Source organism: Lutra lutra, chromosome 4, assembly GCF_902655055.1.
Source record: "Lutra lutra chromosome 4, mLutLut1.2, whole genome shotgun sequence".
NCBI lineage: Eukaryota > Metazoa > Chordata > Mammalia > Carnivora > Mustelidae > Lutra > Lutra lutra.
In genome coordinates this window covers 42,569,935-42,576,904 of record NC_062281.1, presented here as the reverse complement: position 1 = coordinate 42,576,904, position 6,970 = coordinate 42,569,935, and the positions used below count along the sequence as shown (strand labels likewise).

At 41.6% G+C, this 6,970-nt stretch overlaps 1 protein-coding gene across 1 annotated transcript in view; it reads right to left on the bottom strand.

Moving 5' to 3' along the window:
- Positions 1 to 3,954: 3,954 nt before the first annotated feature.
- Positions 3,955 to 6,970, bottom strand: part of LOC125098548 (uncharacterized) — a 31,757-nt gene continuing 28,741 nt past the window's right edge. The window contains exon 6 of the transcript XR_007126865.1: positions 3,955 to 4,092. The gene's annotated coding sequence lies outside the window, so the exon portion shown is untranslated. The remainder of the gene's footprint in view (positions 4,093 to 6,970) is intronic.

Sequence of the window (6,970 nt, the reverse complement as noted above, 5' to 3'; positions counted from 1 at the left end):
GTAAATAAACAAAATCTTTTAAAAAAATTAAAAAAATAAAGAACTGAAAGACATATTTTACAAAAAAATAAAACCTATTGTGTTTAAGGACGCATAGTTGCACAATAAAACTGCAAATAAAAGAAGGTAACAATTGGGCGCCTGGGTGGCTCAGTTGGTCAAGCGTCTGCCTTTGGCTCAGGTCATGATCCCAGGATGCTGGGATGGACCCCTATGTCAGGCTCCCTACTTAGCATGGGGCCTGCTTCTCCCTCTCCCTCTGCCGTTCCCCCTGGTTGTGTTCCCTCTCTCGCTGTCAAATAAATAAATAAAATCTTAAAAAAAAAAAAAGAAGGTAACAATGAATGTAAAAGTCAAGAGTAGTTATACTTTGTAGTGAGGGAGACGATTTGTGTTTAAGAAGGGCCTACAAATGGCTTCTGGAGTGACTGGCGAGGTACTGACTTTTTTCATGGAGGGTGATTACTGCAGTGTTTGCCTTATAATCATGTATTAAACTGTGGATTAGTTTTATGCTTTTAAAAAAATCTGTTATAACTAAAAAGTATTATACATTTCAGGTGATGCAGTAAAGGTGTCTGCATCCCCATCTCCTAGAACAAGAAGAACAATATGAGAAACACAACCATGTGATCTGAATGTTCCCAGCGGTGATCGAGAGGGGACACTGAAAACATCACTGGAATAAATCTGAAATATTACCACTTAACTTGGGATTTCACCTTTATGGAACTGACGAAAAGCACACAGCATTTTTTTTTTTTTTAAATAAAAAATCATGTGGCGCCTGGGTGGCTCAGTGGGCTAAAGCCTCTGCCTTTGGCTCAGGTCATGATCTCAGGGTCCTGGGATCAAGCCCCGCATCGGGCTCTCTGCTCAGCAGGGAGCCTGCTTCCTCTCTCTCTCTGCCTGCCTCTCTGCCTACTTGTGATCTCTGTCTGTCAAATAAATAAATAAAATCTTTAAAAAATTAAAAATAAATAAATAAATAAATAAATAGTCATGCCTTGCTAGAACCGACCAATCTGGAGTGACTAATTTTGTGATTAGTCACAATCACTAATTTTGTGATTGTGCAACTTGTGCTTAACAACTAAAAGATGAGCCTCCAGCTCCAAGACTTTCCAGCTGATGTTTCCTGGAGTTCAATGCCCCAGCTGATGAACTTCTCCTTCGAGAAAAAGATAGTGAGGGTAAGTTATTTTGTTACCTGCATTTTATAGGTTTATACGTCTCCTAAAATGTAAAGTGACAAAACCACCTGGAAAACGGGCAGTTTTTAGTAAACTCAAATATATGCCCTGTGACTCAGCGAATTCTAAGTAATTTCCCAAGAAAAATTAAAACATACTATCCATGAAAAGTTGTACACAAAGAGTGGCTTCATTCACAACAGCCTGGAAAGATCTGGGAACAGTATGAACAATAGGAGAATGGATAAACAAATTATGCTACATCTATACAATGGAATTCTATTCAGCAAGAAAAAGAACAATTAGATGCAATAACATGGATAAATGTTGAAAACATGCTGAATGAAGGGAGCCTGGGTGGCTCAGTCTGTTAAGTGTCTGACTCTTGATTTTGGCTCAGGTCATGATCTCAGGGATGTGAGATTGAGCCCCACATGGGGCTCCATGCTGGGTGTGGAGCCTGCTTAAGATTCTCTCTCTCTCTCTCTTTCTTCCTCTGCCCCTCCCCCACTTACCTCTCTTAAACAAACAACAAACAAACAAACCAAACAAGCAAAAAATATGCAGAATGAGGGGCACTTAACCGGCTCAGTTGGTGGAGTGTGTGACACCTGATCTCTGGGTTGTAGGTTCAAGCCCCACATTGGGTGTAGAGGTTACAAAAAAAAAAAAAAGAAGAAGAAAAAGAAAAATGCTGAATGAAAGAAGCCAGACCCCACCCCCATACATATTGTATAATTCCAGTTATTCGAAGTTCAACAACAGGCAAATCTAATCTGTGGTCATAGTCAAAATTGTGGTTATTGCTGGAGCATGAAGAAAATTATCCTTCCCAGGACGTTTTCTGGTTTAGGAAATTACATGTTATAAATCCCTTAGTTTGAGTAATTTTTATTAAAAGAAAACTAGTTTCTTTCCACCCTCACTTAGTAAACGTTGGACACTTACAGAATATCCATTAATTTGAAGAGTTACCAAATTCTCATGCCAGCCTCATGCCCTGAGAGAAACTGCCATCCTTGTCGTGAACAAGGGACAGGGAGGAAAAAAGGGAGAACATACCATTGATGGGATAATGGGGATAGTGTGACTTGAATACAGAAATATCTTTGATTTTTCACAGAAATATCTTGACTGTCACCTTGTCACCATGCCACGGAGACAGCCAGTTCTCCTGAAGCCCCTATGAGTGGAGAGATTCTCCAGCACCTGTGTCCTTCTGGGAATGATGGAAGCTAGCTGCAGTAGAAATCCGAGTGCTATGGTTCCAATCAGAGATGTGTTTCCAGTTTCAGCTACTAGGGGGCAGAATTGCAGCGGCGGTAACGGTGGAGTGTTTCCAGAAATGGAGAAGCAGGAGGCAAAATTAGGCATCCAGCCAGCAGAAAGCCAAGCAAAGGTACAGGCCAGAAAAGGCACAGGAAATATGGGCTCAGCAGAGCTGGTAGACAAGAATGAGGGTGTGGACAGGCCAGGAGCGTAACGCTGAGGTGGCAGCAGGCTACTGAAAACCACTGAGACGCAGGCTGAGTAGGGCTTCCTCGACCCCCAGAACCTGACTTTGCCTCTGACAAGAGTTGCCAAGGTGTAGTTTCTGCAAACAAGAATCTGTAAGCCCAGATGTTCAAACATTTATTAAGGTTGGGGGGAGGGGGTGGATTCAACTAGGGAAGAACAGATTTCTGAGGGAACCTCCCAGGAAAGTTGGAGGGGATCCAGAAGCAAGTTCAGACAGAAAATGGGGGTGGCCTATAAAAATAGAGGTATGATTTTTCAGGGGAGTGGTGAAGAAATTCTCCTCGGTCAGTAAATTGATGATTAAAATCTTTCCAGCTTGCTTTTTCCTGATCCTAAAGCTTTCATCCCAATTAAAATGTAATGCCCAAGAAAAAAGAAATACTTGGAGTACCTATCAATCATTTATATTGTGGTATGAATAAGTGATTTATTAGGCAAATGTTAATTGAACATCTACTTTATGGTGCTAGAGCTTGCATTCCAACGGAGCTGGACCAGCAGTAAACAAGTAAACACATAGATAAAATTTCAGATAGTGAAAAGGCAATGGGAGAAAAGATGTCAGCTAACAACAAAGAGAAAGATCAGGCAGGTTGAAAATCCTCAGAAAACTGTCTTGTGCTCCCTCTCTGTCAAATAAACAAATAAAATCTTTAAAAAATAAAAAAAAAATAAACAAGAGAGTGGTCTGAGCTCATTTATCTTTTTTAAAGATTTTATTTGTCAGAGAGAAAGAATGAGAGAGAAAGAGAGCACAAGCAAGGGGAGCAGCAGGCAGAGGGAGAAGCAGGATCCCCACTGAGCAAGGAACCCCAAAGACTCCATCCCAGGACCCTGGGATCATGACCTGAAAGGCAGACACACTTAACCGACTGAGCCACCAAGGCATCCCCTCATTTACATTTGTAATAGTGTTCAGTGGAACGTCAACTCTAAGGAGGCAAGAATGGAAGCAGAGAGACCAATTGGGGAGCCACTGCAATCATTTCTGATGAGAGAGATCATGGTGACATGGTCAGGAAGCAGCTGAGAGACAGTAAAAAGTGGAGAGGCTCCAAAGGTGGTTTTTTTTTTTTAATATTTTATTAACATATAATGTATTATTAGCCCCAGGGGTACAGGTCTGTGAATCGCCAGGTTTACACACTTCACAGCACTCCCCATAGCACATACCTTCCCCAATGTCTATAACCCCCCCACCCTCTCCCTACCCCCCTCCCCCCAGCAACCCTCAGTTTGTTTTGTGAGATTAAGAGTCTCTAATGGTTTGTCTCCCTCCCGATCCCATCTTGTTCCAAAGCTGTTTTATAGGTGGATGAGGTGAGCAGAAGCACAGATGACTGCCAGATGATTCGCTTGAGCAACCGCATGGGTGGCAGGGCTGGAACATGAAAGGAGGAAGGCTGCAGAAGAGCTGATGGCATAGGTGGTGGTCAAGAGTTCTATTTTGGACATGTTAAGGTTCAGATGCCTAGTAGATATCCAATGGAGGTATGGAGCAGGCAGTTCTGGAAGAAGGTCGGATGTGGAGCTGCAGATGCCATGGGCTACTAGTATTTGTGCTGCAAGGGGAACACACCATATGAATGGTATTGAAAGCTACCTGCCTCAATAGGATCACGGAGAGACTGAACGTAGCCCAGACAGAGAAGGAAGCCCAGTGGGGGCTCCAGCAAGGGGACTTGAGGAGTGAGGCATGGGAGGTGGAGCCTGCAAAGGAGCTGAGTTGGAAGAATCTGAGAGGTTGGACAGCCCAACGTTGCCGAAATCAAGAGGTGAAAGTATTTCAAGCCAAGAGGGTGTGCCGCCAAGTCTAAAGCTGCTGAGTTGTTGAGTAAGAGAGAGAAGTGACAATGACCTTGATAAATGTAGTTCTGGGAAGTGAGGTTGAAAACCCACCAGAAACCAGCTTTTGACAAAAAGGAAAACTCACGAGGACAGATCTTCCAGGAAAGAGAGGAATACCCAGAAATGTCAGAAAAAGTCCATCAAGGGCACTAGAAATAGAAGAGGTTCCCAACCTGGCTGAATGTCAGAATCACCTAGGAACTTAAAAAAATAGAACAAGTTTCTGGGCCCCTCCCAGATTTACTGAACTTGTAGGCATGGGAATTCGAATACATGTATGTAAATTATTTTTGATTTCATTAGTTTTGAATTTAGTTTTTACTAATGGAATCTATGTATTTTATAAAAAAATGTTCTTTATAGAGGTATAATTGACAATGGAATCTATATTTTTTTAAGAAGCTCCATCAGGGATGCCTGAGTGGCTCAGTGGGTTAAGCTGCAGCTTTCAGCTCAGGTCCTGATCCTAGGGTCCAGGGATCAAGTCCCGCATCGGGCTCCTTGCTCAGTGGGGAGCCTGCTTCTCTCTCTGCCTCTGCCTGCCACTCTGCCTGCTTGTGCACGCTCTCTCTCTCTGACAAAGAAATAAATAAAATCTTTAAAAAATTAAAATTAAAAAAATATAAAAGCTCCATCAGTAATTCTGATTTAGCTAATGAGACAAGAAGGTGAGCTGGGCAGGAATAGTCCCACCAAAATAGAAGAAGTATCTTCTGGTTTGAGTCGGGGGAGGCAGAAATTTCAAGTTCTATGTTTATCTCCCCTAAATGTTTTTGTCAGCCTTTAGAGCTTGCTATCACTTGTCTTCTGCTGAACTTCAGTAGAACACAAACTGAATATTTTTTTTAAAGATTTTATGTATTCATTTGAGACAGAGAGAGGGAGAACACAGAGGAGTGAGAAGGAGAAGCAGACTCCCTGCTGAGCAGAAAGCCTGATGTGGGACTCCATCCCAGGACCTGAGTTGAAGGCAGACATCTAACCAACTGAGCCACTGAAGTGCCCCCACAAAATTAATATTAACAGAAAAACTCAGAAACAGACTTCCAAGCTTAGACATCCTGTTCCTTTTCATGGATAGGAGGGCTCATGACTGTGATTAGAGGTATTTTTTTCGGACATTGAAATTGGGTTCTGTACTAGATAGTGGAGCTGTTTTTAGCAATTTTGACAGTGTTATGTAAATTGCAAGTAGACTTTTAGGCACTTACTTTACCATCAGAACAAGTTTGAGAATGCTTGAGAAAAGCCTTGAAAGCTTCATTCACTCTCCCTGTCCCTCTTCCTCTCTTATTAAACTTCTCCCTCTGTCCTTCCTCCTCTTCCTTCCTCTCTCCCTAGCTCCCTCCCCACCCCACCACCTCTTTCCCTCTCTGCTCAGATTATTAATTTCCTCAAGGGAGCCCTGAAAGCTAAACTTGAGTCCCCTTTGAGTTCGGCTGGCAGGAAGAAAAATCCCAAAATGGGAGTAATTTGATATGTCTGGAAGCAGGAAAAACAAAATTTAAAATAGAAGCTTCCTTCCAAGAGGCAATTATAATAATGTCTTACCTGTATATGTCCCTTTACAGTTCACAATACATTGTTATGTTTATTACTTCATTTGATCTTTATTATCACTCCTGGAAGAAACTATGCTCTTACCAACTTCCCACGATTAAGACAAAACAAAGCAAAACAGATGAATAAATGAAGGCATAGAAGGGTTAAGACCCTTTCCAAGATCCATCAGGTAAAAAAGTACAAACTTCTAAGTGACTTGCTCACAGTCACAGAGTAAAAAAGTCTATGAACTCAGCAATGAAAAGGAACAGACTACTGATACTTGGAACAATTGGGATGACTCCCTAGGGAATTATGAGGGTGAAAAAAGCCAACCCCTAAAGTTTACCCTATGATTTCATTTATATAAAATTTTTGAAATGACTAAGTTTAAGAAACACAATAGTGGTTGCCAGGGGTTAAGTATGCTGGAACGAGGTAGGGCAGGAGGAAGGTGGGTGTGGTTATAAAACAACACAAGGGATTTTTGTGGTGACAAAGTTGTTCAATATCTACACCGTGATGGTGGATATGGAAACTTCACGTGTAAGAAAAATGCATAGATCTAAATATACACGCACATGAGAACAAGTAAAACAGGAGAAATCTAGATAAATGGGCTCCATCACTGTCAACATCCTGGTTATAAAATTTTATAATCGTTTTGCAAAATGTTACCACTGGGAGAAACCAGGTAAAGGGTAGACAGGATCTCTCTGTTTAATTTCTTACCACTGCACATGAATCTATAATTATCTCAATAAAAACTTGCACTTAAAAAAGTGAATGAGTCAGGGTGTGTCTGTTTCTTGCCTGTGCATTATTTACCTCCCCAAAGAGGAATGGAATGACACATGACCTTGTTTTTG